The 16,113-nt window shown below is 41.6% G+C and overlaps 1 long non-coding RNA gene across 1 annotated transcript in view; it reads left to right on the top strand.

The window, feature by feature from the left end:
* Positions 1 to 15,802, top strand: part of LOC107001023 (uncharacterized) — a 28,497-nt gene extending 12,695 nt beyond the window's left edge. Inside the window, exon 3 of the long non-coding RNA XR_001448219.3 lies at positions 14,215 to 15,802. This is a non-coding gene — a long non-coding RNA (uncharacterized LOC107001023). The remainder of the gene's footprint in view (positions 1 to 14,214) is intronic.
* The last annotated feature ends 311 nt before the right edge of the window (positions 15,803 to 16,113 follow it).

Here is a 16,113-nt window from a genome sequence, read left to right as displayed (position 1 = left end):
TGATGATATTTTCTTTTGCTATGCAGAAACTCTTTAGTTTAATTAGATCCAATTTACCAATTTTGGCTTTCGTTGCAATTGCTTTTGGTGTTTTAGTCATGAAGTCTTTGCACATGCCTATCTCCTGAATGGTATTGCCTAGGTTTTCTTCTAGGGTTTTTACGGTTTTAGGTCTAACATTTAAGTCTTTAATCCATCTTGAGTTAATTTTTGTATAAGGTGTGTAAGGAAGGGGTCCAGTTTCAGTTTTCTGCATATAGTTAGAAAGTTTTCCAGCACCTTTTATTAAATAGGGAATTCCTTCCCTATTGCTGGTTTTTGTCACGTTTGTCGAAGATCAGATAGTTGAAGATGTGTGGAATTATTTCTGAGGCCTCTGTTCTGTTCCATTGGTCTATATATCTGTTTTGGCACCAGTACCATGCTGTTTTGGTTGCTGTAACCTTGTAGTATAGTTTGAAGTCAGGTAGCATGATGCCTCCAGCTTTATTCTTTTTGCTTAGGATTGTCTTGGCTATGTGGGCTCTTTTTTGGTTCCATATGAAATTTAAAGTACTTTTTTCTAATTCAGTGAAGAAAGTCAATGGTAGCTTGATGGGAATAGCATTGAATCTCTAAATTACTTTAGGCAGTATGGCCATTTTCACTATATTGATTGTTCCTATCCATGAGCATGGAATTTTTTCCAGTTGTTTGTGTCCTCTCTAATTTCCTTGAGCAGTGGTTTGTGGTTATCCTCTTTTATTTTGTTGAGCAGTGGTTTCTAGTTCTCCTTGAAGAGGTCCTTCAAGTCCCTTGTAAGTTGTATTCCTAGGTATTTTATTTTCTTTGTAGCAATTTTGAATGGAAGTTCACTAACGATTTGGCTGTCTGTTCATCTGTTATTGGTGTATAGGAATGCTTGTGATTTTTACACATTGATTTTGTGTCCTGAGACTTTGCTGAAGTTGCTTATCAGCTTAAGGAGTTTTTGGGCTGAGATGATGAGGTTTTCTCAATATACAGTCATGTCATCTGCGAACAGAGACAATTTGACTTCCCCTCTTCCTGTATGAATACACTTGATTTCTTTCTCTTGCGTGATTGCCCTGGCCAGAACTTCCAATACTATCTTGAATAGGTGTGGTGAGAAAGGGCATACCTGTCTTGTGCAGGTTTTCAAAGGTAATGCTTCCAGTTTTTGCACATTCAGTATGATATTCGCTGTGGGTTTGTCATAAATAGCTCTTATTATTTTGAGATACATCCCATCAATACCTAGTTTATTAAGTGTTTTCAGCATGAAGCGATGTTGAATTTTATTGAAGGCCTTTTCTGCATCTATTGAGATAATCGTGTAGTTTTTAATCATTGGTTCTGTTTACGTGATGGATTACATTTATTGATTTGCATATGTTGAACCAGCCTTGCATCCCAGGGATGAAGCTGACCTGATCATGGTGGATAAGCTCTTTGATGTGCTGCTGGATTCAGTTTGCCAGTATTTTATTGAGGATTTTCACATCAATGTTCATCAGGGATATTGGCCTGAAACTTTCTTTTTTTGTTGTGTCTCTGCCAGGTTTTGGTATCAGGATGATGCTGGCCTCATAAAATGAGTTAGGGAGGATTCCCCCTTTTCCATTGTTTGGAATCATTTCAGAAGGAATGGTACCAGCTCCTCTTTGTACCTCTGGTAGAATTTGACTGTGAATCCTTCTGGTCCTGGGCTTTTTTTTTTTTTTTCGGTTGGTAGGCTATTAATTATTGCCTCAATTTCAGAACTTGTTATTGGTCTACTCAGGGGTTCGACTTCTTCCTGGTTTAGACTTGGGAGTGTGTATGTGTCCAGGAATGCATCCATTTCTTCTAGATTTTCTAGTTTATTTACATAGAGGTGTTTATAGTATTCTCTGATAGTAGTTTGTATTTCTGTGGGATCAGTGGTGATATCCCCCTTTACAATTTTTTATTGTGTCTATTTGATTCTTCTCTGTTTTCTTCTTTGTTACTCTGGCTAGCAGTCTATCTATTTTGTTAATCTTCTCAAAAAATCACCTCCTGGATTTGTTGTTTTTTGAAGGGTTTTTCATGTCTCTGTCTCCTTCAGTTCTGTCAGATCTTGGTTATTGCTTATCTTCTACTAGCTTTTGAATTTGCGCTTGCTTCTCTAGTTCTTTTAGCTATCATGTTAGGGTGTCAGTTTTAGACCTTTTCTGCTTTCTGATGTGGGCATTTAATGCTATAAATTTCCCTCTTCATGCTGTTTTAGCTGTGTCCCAGAGATTCTGGTACATTGTACCTTTGTTCTCATTGGTTTCAAAGAACTTATTTATTTCTGCCTTAATTTCGTTATTTACCCAGTAATCATTCAGTAGTAGGTTTTTCAGTTTCCGTGTAGTTGTTTGGATTTGAGTGCATTTCTCAATCCTACCTTTTAATTTGATTGCACTGTGGTCTGAGAGGGTGTTTGTTATAATTTCGATTCTTTTGCATTTGCTGAGGAGTGTTTTACTTCCAATTACGTGGCCAATTTTAGAATGAGTGCTATGTGGTGGTGAGAAGAATGTACACTCTGTTGATTTTGGGTGAAGAGTTCTGTAGATGTCTATTAGGTCTGCTTGGTCCAGAGCTGAGTTCAAGTCCTGAATATCGTTAATTTTCTGTCTCATTCATCTGTCTAATATTGACAGTGTCTAATATTAAAGTTTCCCACTACTATTGTGTGGGAGTCTAAGTCTCTTCGTGCATCTCTAAGAACTTGCTTTATGAATCTGGGTGTTCCTGTATTGGGTGCAGATATATTTAGGATAGTTAGCTCTTCTTATTGCATTGATCCCTTTACCATTATGTAATGCCCCTCTTTGTCTTTTTCGATCTCTGTTGGTTTAAAGTCTGTTTTATCAGAGACTAGGATTGCAATCCCTGCTCTTTTTTTTCCATTTGCAACATCCCTTTATTTTGAGCCTATGTGTGTCTTTCCAAATGAGATGGGTCTCCGAATACAACACACCAATGGGTCTTGACTCTTTATCCAATTTGTCAGACTGTGTCTTGTAATTGGGACATTTAGCCCATCTACATTTAAGGTTAATATTGTTATGTGTGAATTTGATCCTGTCATCATGATGCTAGCTGGTTATTTTGCACATTAGTTAATGCAGTTTCTTCATGGTGTCGTTGGTCTTTATATTTTGGTATGTTTTTGTAGTGGCTGGTACCATTTTTTCCTTTCCATATTTAGTGCTTCCTTCAGGAGCTCTCGTAAGGTAGGTCTGGTGATGACAAAACCACTCAGCATTTGCTTGTCTGTAAAGGATTTTATTTCTCCTTCACTTATGAAACTTAGTTTGGCTCGATATGAAATTCTGGGTTGAAAATTCTTTTATTTAAGAATGTTGCATATTGGCCCCCACTCTCTTCTGGCTTGCAGGGTTTCTGCAGAGAGATACGCTGTTAGTCTGATGGGCTTCTCTTTGTAGGTAACCTGACCTTTCTCTCTGGCTGCCCTTAACATTCTTTTTTTTTTTTTTTTTTCATTTCAACCTTGGAGAATCTGACAATTATTTGTCTTGAGGTTGCTCTTCTCGAGGAGAATCTTAGGGGTGTTCTCTGTATTTCCCAAATTTAAATGTTGGCCTGACTTGCTAAGTTGGGGAAGTTCTCCTGGATAACATCCTTAAGTGTGTTTTCCAATTTGGCTCCCTTCTCCCCATCACTTTCACACACACCAATCAATCCTAGGTTTGGTCTTTTCACATAGTCCCATATTTCTTGGAGGCTTTGTTTTTTCCTTTTCATTCTTTTTTCTCTAATCTTGTCTTTATGCTTTATTTCATTAAGTTGATCTTCAGTCTCTGATATCCTTTCTTCCCCTTGATTGATTTGGCTATTGATACTTGTGTACACTTCACGAAGTTCTCATGCTGTGTTTTTCAGCTCCATCAGGTCATTTATCTTCTTCTCTAAACTGGTTATTCTAGTTAGCAATTCCTGTAACCTTCTATCAAGTTTCCTTGCATAGGGTTAGAACATGCTCCTTTAGCTCAGAGGAGTTTGTTATTACCGACCTTCTCAAGCCTACTTCTGTCAATTCGTCAAACTCATTCTCCGTCCAATTTTATGCCCTTGTTGGAGAGGAGTTGTGATCATTTGGAGGAGAAGAGGCATTCTTGTTTTTGGAATTTTCATCATTTTTGTGCTGGTTTTTCCTCATCTTCATGGATTTATCCACCTTTGATCTTTAATGCTGATGCCCTTTTGATGGGGTTTTTGAGTGTGTGTCCTCTTTGTTGATGTTGATGTGATTGCTCTCTGTTTGTTAGTTTTCTTTCTAACAGTCAGGCCCCTCTTCTGCAGGTCTGCTGGAGTTTGCTGGAGGTCCACTCCAGACCTTGTTTGCTGGGTATCACCAGTGGAAGCTGCAGAACAGCAAAGATTGCTGCCTACTCTTTCCTCTGGAAGTTTCATCCCAAAGGGGTATCTGCCTGATGCGAGCCAGAGCTCTCCTGTGTGAGGTATCTGTCAACCCCTCCTGGGAGATGTCTTCCAGTCAGGAGGCACAGGGGGCAGGGATCCACTTGAGGAGGCAGTCTGTCCCTTAGTAGAGCTTGAACACTGTGCTGGGAGATCTGCTGCTCTCATCAGACCTGGCAGGCAGGAAATTTTAAGTCTGCTGAAGCTGCACCCACAGCCGCCCCCTCCCCCAGGTGCTCTGTCCCAGGGAGATGGGAGTTTTATCAATAAGCCCCTCACTGGGTCTGCTGCCTTTCTTTCAGTGATGCCCCAGTCAGTGAAGAGGAATCTAGAGAGGCAGTCTGGCCACAGCCACTTTGCCATGCTGTGGTGAGTTTGGCTTCCTTAACACTATGAGGGGAAAACCGCCTACTCAAGTCTCAGTACTGGCAGACAGCCCTCCCTGCACCAAGCTCAATTGTCCCAGACTGACTTCAGGCTGGCAGCAAGAATTTCAAGCCAGTGGTTCTTAGCTTGCCGGGCTCCGTGGGAGTGGGACCTGCTGATTGAGACCACTTGACTCCCTGGCTTCAGTCCTCTTTCCAAGGGAGTGAACGGCTCTGTCTCAGTGGGGTTCCAGGTGCCACTGGGATATGAAAAAAAAAAAACTCCTACAACTAGCTCGAGGTCTGCCCAAACAGCCACCTAGTTTTGTGCTTGAAACCCAGGACCCTCATGGTGTAGGCACACAAGGGAATGCCCTGGTCTGTGGGTTGCAAAAGCCATGGGGAAAGTGTAGTATCTGGACTGGGTAGCACAGTCCCTCATGGCTTCCCTTGGCTAGGTTCCCCGCCACTTTGCACTTCCCGGGTGAGGCAACACCCCACTCTGCTTCTGCTCACCCTCTGTGGGCTGCACCCAATGTCTAACCAGTCCCAATGAGATGAACCAGGTACCTCAGTTGGAAATGCAGAAATCAGCCACCTTCTGCATTGGTCCTGCTAGGAGTTGCAGACCAGAGTTGTTCCTATTCGGTCATCTTGCCAGCTGTCTTTAAGAAATTTTTTATCTATGTTCATGAAAGAGGTTGACCAAAGTTCTTTTTTAAATTTGAAATTTTTATATTATTTTCTTCTACTTCAACTTGAATTTCCATTTTACTTCTTTATGACATTTTTAGTGTAACATATGCTTAAATATATTTATTGACTACTCTCTTCATAAGAATGTGTAAGTACATTGAATTGAAATATTTGTCTATCATTCCCTATGGTTATAAGGTTATGTGTTTATAAATTCTTCTAAGTCAGACATCATTATACTTATTAGTATTAATAATTATTATTGTTCATGTTACCAAATAAAATATACTTATATTTTATAGATAATTATATTTAAAGTTTTATTAGAAACATTTAATGAACTTATACGAGCTGTCTCTTTTTTGTTTTCAATTACTTCATAAAATCATAGAAAAATATTATCTGTTGATAGTTTTCATCTTTTTATATGTAAGTAACTAAGGAAACTTGTTTATGTGGCTACTCAAGTTGGGTTTCCTGGCAGAGATGAGTGAGGTTGCCAAGACATACAATTTAGTAAGGAAGTATTTAAAAACAAACAAACAACTGTAAGGGATAGTGAAAGAAACAGAACAAGAAAGTGTATATGTCAAGCAAACGTATGGGCTGAGATAAAGCCTAGCTTTTGTCTGACCCACAAAAGAAAGTTGTTGAAAATAAGCTGCACTATAGAGATACAGATGTGTAAAAACAATAAACTGCATGATAGAGATGTCATGTGTAAAGACAAAAGGGTGGCCTGTAACAAGAGTGAAAAAGTGCAGCCTCCCAGGCAAGGCAGCTCCAGTGAACTGATCAACCAGGGGGCTACTATTTGCCATTGACAGCCAATACTCAATAGCAGCTAGGGGGTGGGTACATCGTTCTGGCAAAGGGGATCTGATGAGGAAGGCATCACCTATACATAGATAGGTAAAGTAAAATGAAAGGATTTGTATCTTAGCAATGGCACTAAATTCTACGCACTCTTCTCAAGTTATGCCAAAATTTGTATAGTGATTATCTTAAGTCATATTTACCAGGAAACATGCTCTGAAAAGGAAAAATCACAAGCAAGAAGCATACTGGGGGGTGCTTTCAGGGTAAAACCTGCCAGAGGGTGACAGAGACAAAATTGGGCAAAGACAGAAGTTAAACCTCTTTATTACAACTGCAAAAGAGAGCTCTGTGGTTGGGAGAACCCTTTGGCAAAGTCTGACAGTAAGGTCTTTGCATTCGTGCCTCAACAGGCCTTTGGAAGTGGCTACTCCTGAAAAGAGGCTTAACCTCAAAAGAGTATGTTCCAGTTGACCAAGAGAAATTTCCATAAGGAACTCAGCTTGAACCATCAGAAACTCTTGGGAAGTTGTAATTATGAGGGTTTCAGTCCTGAAGCGGAGGATCTGGGTGATGCACCACAGCATTTATTACAGATATAGATATTTACAATTGATTTTAAATAACTAAAAACTTGATTTATATTCCTTCAATTTTCCTGGGAATCAAAACTTAGAAATCACATTGGAAGAATATTTCTTTCCCAATCATTAAAATCCCATTGGACAACAAGATGTAGCATTCAGTAGGTTTTTACACATGTGAAATTTACTAGAGTAAAATTTTACATGGGTGAAAGATAGGATTGTATTATAATTGTGAGAAAGGTAATTATGGAAGCAGAAGTGAAAAACAAAATAACATAATGGCTCTTCTTTAAGTGCACCTTTGTCATAGGCAGAAGTTTAAAATGACCCCCATTGAAGGGAGCAAGAGGCACAGTTTTACCAATTTATTTGAGGTGCATGATACAAAGAAGGTACCCTTCAGTCAGTGTTAACCTCAAAGGGGATTCTTTTGTCAAACTATGATAATTATTTTAGTCTATCAGAAAATGATATGGTTCATGAGATCTGGATATCTTTCCCATCAGAGCCCCTTCCCTAACCTATGTGATGAATGTTGAATGTTAAGGGATCACATCAGTAAAGAGAGTAGCCAAAGGTGTAAAATTGATCCTAATTTGTAGCAGACTATGGTAGAAAGGAAAGGACAGACACGTCTATCCTCCAAGCAGATTCCTGAGAACTTTTCACATCTTCCCAAACCCTTTCATGTCTTCTTGGAGGTACAGGAAAGAACCACTTGAACACCAGCTGATAAATCAGAAAACTCAATTCTCCTTGTGTTCAATGAGTTAATCTTGAAGCTTCTTATGGATCTTTGGGATTCAAGGCTGTTTGTGGAAAGATAACAAAAAGGGAGAGGCTCCAGCTATTCACGCCCACATTTGGGAAAGGATAATTCCAAAGAGTATTACTTCTGCTTTGACAGGTATTCCTATTGACATGGGGCAATAGCACAGTGTGGCTCTTCTACTGGCCAGGAGATGGAGAAGATGGCACAGGAAGTTTGGAGGGCAGAGCACAGGGGCCTTTGGAGGATAGGGCTAGAGCCCTGGAGAGGAGGCTGGCAGTGGACATTGCACTGTTGTTACTGCTGATAGAACATTATTCCAGATTTAAGCACATCTGCAAGAAACAGGAGACAGATTTCTTCAGAGGTGCACAATCTGCATTAATCATCAGGAGCTCCATCACATCCTCAGAGGCAAAGTCCTTCCCATCTCTTTTAGTCTGTCTAAGCTACTATAACAAACTTCCATATATTGGGAAGCTTATAAACAACAAAATTTGTCTGGAAAGTCCAATATCAAGGTGCCATCATATTCAGTGTCTAGTTGGCAGGGGGCACTTCCTCCTGGTTCATAGAAGGTGCCTTCTCACTGTGTCCTCACAGGGTAGTGGGGTAAGGAGGCTCCCTTGGGCCTTTTTTATAAGGACACCAATCCATTCATGAGGGTTCTACTCCCACAATCTAATCACCCTCAAAAGCCCCACCTCCTAATACTATCACCTTGAAGTTAGAATTTCAACAGATAAATTTTGGGGTGACACATTCAATGCATAGCACCACCTGTCATTTGGGCACAACCACCAGCCTATGGGATCCAGCACTGGCAACATCTAACCACAATATGAGTTACTGAGAGGACATACCAACATTTTCCTAGTTGTAAAAATACCAGGCATGGTCTCCTGCCCTAGTTAGATACTTTCCCTGTCCTGACCTCAGTATTCTAATAGGGACATTAACAGTGGGATCAAGTTCAAAGTAGACGAAGCAGGACAGAAGAGTCTGGAGTGGAGGAAGGACACTGCAGTTGTTAAGAGAATATGAAAATACCTGACACATGAGACAAATTAGGAAACTAGCAGAGAAACCCTGGGCAACCATATCGGGGGAACCCACCCCCAATATTTCAACATAGGTTCTTTCTATTTTCCACAAGTGTCAGCCAGTTGAGAAATACAGAGAAAGAGTACAAAGAGGAATTTTACAGCTGGGACTTTGGGGGTGACATCACATATTGGTAGGACTGTGATGCCCACCGGAGTCACAAAACCATTTATTAAGGCTTTAGAAAGTTGGTGGGGAGGGTGTACAAATGGGGAGTAGGTCACAAAGATCACATGCTTCAAAGGGCAAAAAGGAGAACAAAGATCACATGCTTCTGAGGAAACAGGACAGGGACAAATTTAGAACTACTCATAAGGGTCTATGTTCAGCTGTGCATGTATTGGCTTGATAAACATCTTAAACAACAGAAAACAGGGTTCGAGGGCAGAGAACCGGTCTGACCTCAAATTTACCAGGGTGGGGTTTTTTCCCCACCCTAATAAGCCTAAGGGTACTGCAGGAGACCAGGGTGTATTTCAGTCCTTATCTCAACCGCATAAGACAGACATTCCCAGAGCGGCCATTTACAGACCTCGCCCCAGGAATACATTCCTTTCCCAGGGTCTTAATTATTATTATTTCTTGCTAGGAAAAGAATTTAGCGATATCTTCCCTATGCACGTCTGTTTATAGGCTCTCTGCAAGAAGAAAAATATGGCTGTATTCTGCCCGATCTCCCAGGAAGTCAGACCTTATGATTGTCTTCCCTTGTTCCCTGAAAATCACTGTTATTCTGTTCTTTTTCAAGGTGCACTGATCTCATAATGTTCAAACACACATGTTTTACAATCAATTTGTACAGATAACACAATTATATTGGTCCTGAGGTGACATACATCCTCAGCTTACGAAGATAACAGGATTAAGAGATTAAAATAAGACAGGCATAAGAAATTATAAGAGTATTATTAGGGAAATGATAAATGTCTATGAAATCTTCACAATTTATGTTCCTGTGCTGTGGCTCCAGCTGGTCCCTCCATTCAGGGTCCCTGACTTCCTGCAACACAACCAGAAAAGGAGAGAAAAGTAAAGTAAAGGAAGATGCTTGGGCAAAAAAAAAAAAAAACTGGATTTGAGAGACAAGGAGTATGGTCCTCAATCCCTGGTGGGAAGACTCTAAAGCTTATTCTGTAATGCTAAAGGCACATTACAGAAAGGTAGAAACTCTGAGCACAGATTCATCCCAGTGCACATCGGTCTCCCTCAGGATCCCCTTCCTTGGAAGTCAGAGACCAAGGAGAAGCTGCAAGTCCAAGTGCTCTCCATGCTGGTGAGAGATTCTCCCAGGGAGGAAGGCTGGTTTCTGTCATCCCAGGCTTACTGAACCTGTCCTTAGCAGAAAATTTCTAAAGCATCTTCCTTCTCTTTCTGTTGGCTCTCAAAGCACACACCCCTATGTAAATACATCCTTTTCCCTATCTCTCTTTCCACTTTTCCTGAGCATACCCTCCATGAAGGATGTTCTGAAAACTACTCATTTCCAAATCAAGAGAGTTCTAAAGAAGAATTCCTTCAAAGTTAACCATGTCAGATATAGGAATACAGGGATATTCTACAGTCCACTGTGTTCTGCAGTCTTAAGTTTATTTTCAAGCCACGGATGATGAAAGACATCAATGAAGTACAAGAAGAACTGGACCAACAATGAGGGTAGCCAGGTTCTGGTCCTGACTATGCCACAAACCATTCATGTGACCTGACATCTCTGGACCCCAATTTTCTTACGTGAAATATTGTATCTCATGATATCTCTCATTTTCTTTTTGAAATTAAGAGATAATTTCTTACAATAAAATGCGCAGGTTTTAAGTGCACAGTTTAATGAGTTTTGACAAATATTTACACTATGTATCTTTAAACCAACACCCAAATTTCTAATGTCCTTTTAATAGTAAGTATTTTCTCATTTCCGTTTCCTTACCAAATCAGTATTTACCCACATCAACTCCTCTACATCCATCTACAAAGCAGATTTAGTGTCAAAATACATAGGGTGCTGTACCCTACCAGGGAATTTGAGTAGAAAGACCAGGAGCCTCCATCTACCCTGCCAGAAAGCCGGGGCCACCTCACACAGTGAGCTGCTCCTGTCCCTGAAGATAGAAAAGCACAGGGAGGGCCCCAGCCTGAGTCCTTTTATCCTGGACTCAAACCAGGCTCAGAAATTATGGGGAATTCCATGAGTTTACTGCATCCAGGGTATCTTATGCCACTTTTTATGAACACATGTGTCACACTCCCTCTTTGCACTGAAAAGTCTAATTTGGCTACTGCAAAAAGATCAGCAATGTTTCTCAGGGTTTTGAGTAGAAGACCAAAGCATGGAAAAAGATACATGTGGGTCTGATGGAGAGTGCTTCCCGTGTACTATTCTAACTTCAGTGCACCATCTGGGCACTTGCAAAGGAAAATCAGTAAATCTCCCTGAGCCCCTGACACACTGGAAGCAGGGCTGACCATGGAGGTGAAAGGTTGATGCTAATCACATTTTATCTTTTAATCACTTTCCATTTCAATTTGTACCTTCCTGCCACACAAGAGCCTCCCTGACTTGGGGAGAATCAGAGTCACTTGAAGAAGCCATTTGGAGGGATCACAAAAAAAAAATTCTAGAACAGTCTTGGGTGATAGTGAAGAAGAAATACATCTACAATTTTGCCTTTCATAAGATTGACAAGTGTCCAATTCTTTCCCTCAGTGGGCACCTTCTCTCATTCCTCCTGGAGCCAATCTTTGGGCAGCAGCCGTTGGGGAAATGTGGCCCACTGAATGACAGAGGATGTCTTGGTCGGTCAGTTTCAAGATTTGGGGCAGGTCAGGACACAGAGACAGCAGCCACAGCTTGTCTTTCTTTCTCTGACACTTGATATTACTCTCTGCTCTTATCCCTGAATTCCTCTCAAATTGGTCCTTTCAGGGTGATGCATTCACCTTTATTGCATTTTTCACTAAACATGGTTTCTTTATAAAATTTGAGAAGCAGATTTTTTGGAGATTTAGACTCTGTTTGAGGCACTCGTTTATCTGCTCACACTATTGAGACCTTCCCAAGAAATTCTGGGCTACACGTGGGAAAAAGTCATGCCCAGGACTTTGAGATCGCAGGCCTGTATGAAGGAAAGGAGCCCCAGGGATGAAAGAGACTCCAGGGATCACAAAGGAGGGAAAGTGGTGAAGCGAGAGGTTCTCCTCCTACTCTTGGATATATGGAACGTATTCTAAGATCCTGTGTGTCAATCATTGCTAAGGAATGGAGGAGATAATACAATAACACTTTGTGGATGGTGTGAATCTGAGGGAGGAGGGTTAAGTCAGACTTCAGAGCATAGGGTGGTGCTGGAAAAATCCCCTGTACAGCATCACTATAGGAGAATCTTCTTCTGCCTAATCACCAGTCAGCAAGCATGTTGCATAGTGATCAACACCTACCAGATAGCACTGTTTCTTCACTCTGCTTGCTCACATGTGCCTCCTACTAGACCATGAGCTTCCCTTGGGCCTATCATCACTGCATCCTTCCTCACTCTCAGGAGCTGGCCCCTAGTAGGTGCTCAGTAGCCTTTGGGTAAATGATCTTACATTCATTTGACCTAAAACATCAGTGCTAGATACGGTGTGTGTGGTATGGATGGCAACTTTATTTACTTTATGTAAAATGTGAGGACGAGACATTTGCATGGAATATGAAGTGCATTAGGATCCAGTCCTGTAATCCTAGAAGAAACCACAATTCCAAAAACTCAACCTAGGGATTTCTCTCTTCTTGTCTCCTCATAGCCACACAACTCCACTGAAGGACCCAGGTACACTTGAGAAAAATGCATGGGACCTTATATCCCCCTTCCCCACCCATCACATGCACATACAAAATCCTTACAGAGGAAAGAGAAATGTTGTTATTCACCCCAATGCTGCAAAACTGAAGCTTGGAGTGCAAAGAGAGAGTTTGGCGTGTATTTTAGAGAATTGAGTGAGATATTGGTACACTGAGAAATTAGTGGGTGACTTGGTTTCCTCCTGTCCAAGCTGGGCCCAGAATAAAAGGACACTGCTCTGGGCTTCTTCATGCCATGTGGATCCCTGAGGCTACAACAGCCTGAAGAGAAGCAGTGAGTGAAGAGACTTCTGTGGAAGAGGAAGCCTTCAGGCCAGCAATCAGCTCCCACTAGACAGAATGAGAAGATGGTGTAGTTACGGGTTGGGGTAGGATGCAGAAATGAAAGACAGATGTCCAGAAACAGCACTGGAAAAAGATGCACAAAACAGACTGGAAAATGAAGACAGAGTGTAGGACAGATGGCAAGCAGAAAGCGGTGAGATGAAAACAGACCCAAAAGTCAGATACTCTAAAAAAAAGGTTCAGCAAAAAGGTTGTGGCCGAAATCCAGTCTGCCACATGTTTACTACGACAATAAAATTCTACGGGAACATAGCCACTCCCATATGTTGTCTATGACTGCTTTTGTGCTACAACAGCAGAACTGAAAAGTTGTGACAGAGATTGTCTGGCCTGCTAAGTGTAAAATGTTTACCATCTGACCCTTGGCAGAAAAGGATTACTGACCACTGTTATAAACCTAAAAGTTACTTTGAGATCAATGAGATCAAAGGTAGCATTGAGGAAAACAAAGCAGCTCCAGGGTATCCCATAGATTTTGGTAAAGCTGAGATGAACCTACTTTCAAGCTCCCAGTCTCTGCTCTTCTTGTACTTCGAGTATTTCTCTTATTTGATTATCAAGCTTTGGGACCTAGGTCGGAGGATGATGAGACACCCAGATGCTCCCAGATTCTAACACATAAGATAGGTCATGACAAGGGACACTGATGTTCCTGAAGAAGTAATTATCAAGTTGTAAGTCATAGGGGCAGTACAGAAGGTCCAGGGAAGTTGCCAAGGAGGGATGAGAAAGGAGAAAAAATGTCTTAGGAGCAGGGGACACAGAGTCAAAGAAAGGACGTGTTTCATAACAGAAAAAATATAATCCAATCTCCCTCCAAATTAGATTATCTGCAACAACAGATCTGATTAATTTAGCCAGCATTCTGCATTACCTTTGAAAGGTAATGAAGTGAAAGCATTACCTTTCACTTCAAGGCTTGCCTCCCAGATACCTTCACATCTTTTCTCTCCCCTGACTTGCTGTGGTGTGAAAATATTCCAGGCGAAGGACAGAGTGCAGTCCAGACACCAACTCCTGGGAGGGGCAGACACTGCAGGTCCCAACCATCTGTGGGGCAGCCCCACAAAAGTCTCCTGTGGGGTGGGCAGTGTCCGGAGCAAATGCAATGGGGATGTCTTGTCATTGACGTTAAAGAGAGGGGTGATGAGAGAGGGTGTTTCTCCCTTGTGGTATTTTGGGGAATAATTTTCTTCACTGATGTTGTGTCATACTAAAGTACTTTCTTCTTTCTCTCAGTTTACTTTCAACTAGGGAAAATGTCCTAGCAGCAGCAGAAATAAGGCAAAGTCCCCTGCCAGCACCACCCCCAACTCAGGTCCCACAGCCCTGTCCTCCCAGTGCCTGAACCCTTTCTCCCACCCTTCATACAGTAGAAGTCCCTCCGTTAAGTACCCCTTATGCCAGCAAGACTGCACACCGAAGCAGAAGTGACCCTCAGAAGTCACCTTCTCTGACCTGGACAAGAGGATACTGCATCCCCCGGCCCCCCTCCATCCCCTTATTTCCAACAACAGGGACCACCACACAACCTAGAAGATACTATCTGTCTTCAGATTCAAGATGGAAGATATTGTCATAGTCTACTGGGGTTTCCTCCCTGAATCGACAACCCCTCCCAGCTTTTCAGCCAGGAGACAACATGGTTTAGACAGAGTGCCACGTTTTCAAACCTTCCGCCTGTGATCCAAATATGCCATGTTTCCACCTGCTACCTTCTCTACCACACTGCCTTCTGCTGGCTATATGAGATTCCTGCAAGAACACAGAACATTCAGCTCTCTGCCTCAATGGGATTCAACAACTTCATTAAGGTTTCTAGGAGCAAATATTGTTTAAAAAAAAAAAATTAACATATGAAAACTGCTTAAATCAATGAAAAATTTTCCAGAATTCTTTACAGCACATCTACACACTCTTTGATGAAGACAATGACATTGTCTGTTTGTATTTTCTCCCTAATAATCTCCATAAATCCTAACAAAGCTCACCCCTTCCTCTGGACTTTGAACCTATTCCAAGACCTATGATATTTTTTTTCTCTCTCTGCTTCCCAATCAAACATATGTATCCCTGACTCACCATGTCTTTGCTCTCTTGCTGGAGATGGAAAAAAGTCACAGAGAGACAAAGGAGCCTGTGGAGGAAAGTGGAGCCCGAATGGGAAATCCTCGGAAGGACCCTAGAGGTGATCAGGGGCCACCCAAGAGTGACAAGGGAACACAATTCAAGCCAGAAGGTCTTCTTTTTCTCTCTGGTTGCCCAGTCTCAGTCTTTGGTTTCAGCTGCTTCCAGACTCACCTCTATATGAGGCACCTATCCATTTCTAATTAAGGACTCGCCATGCAGGGGAGGTGGGGAGAGTGGACGAAGGAGCCATCAGTGTCAAGGCTGCAGGAGGGATGAGCACATGACATGCCCTGCAAGGTTCATAGATGTGTGAGCGCTCAGCATCTGGGACCAGAATTGTGAGCCTGGCTCTGCACGGAGCCCAGTCTGTTGAGGATGGACCCCAGAGAGAGGTATTACTTCAGCAGTTCTCACACTACTTGGTCTTGAAAATAATTTACACACTTAAGATTAATAAGGACCCCAAATAGATTTTATTCATGTGATTTACATCTATTGATACTTCTTTTTTAAAAATTAAAACTAGAAAATTTTAAACACATCTTACATAAGTAGATATTGCACTAGCTGGCAGAGTGATGATGTCATTGCATATCATCTACTCTCCAGAAAATTCTACCATAGACTCATGAAAAAATATAAGTAAAAAAGTCAAATAATATCAGCATTATGATTAAAATTGTTTCGACCTCGCTGACCCTACTGGATGCATCTCAGGGACCCGAAGGTCCCCACACCACACTTTGACAACTACTGGTCTAGGGCATGATTGTGGGCCAGGCCTCCAGGGTCTCAGAGCACAACACACCACAGTAGCACAAGTTTCAAAGGGTTGAGGACGTTCTCCTTGGTCTCAGCTTACTTGTGGGTTTTATTTATGCCTGTTGTTTAACTATCCAGCCAAATTAAGTTCTGCCCTTTAATTCCATGATCATTAATCAGAACCAATTTAGCACTGCTAAATTGAGTTCTGTACCATCATTCAATAACCATTGACAACAACGCCTA

The sequence above is a fragment of the Macaca mulatta genome, chromosome 1 (assembly GCF_049350105.2).
Source record: "Macaca mulatta isolate MMU2019108-1 chromosome 1, T2T-MMU8v2.0, whole genome shotgun sequence".
In the NCBI taxonomy this organism is placed as follows: domain Eukaryota; kingdom Metazoa; phylum Chordata; class Mammalia; order Primates; family Cercopithecidae; genus Macaca; species Macaca mulatta.
The sequence above is the reverse complement of the archived record's forward strand: the minus strand, read 5'-3'. Positions and strand labels throughout refer to the sequence as shown.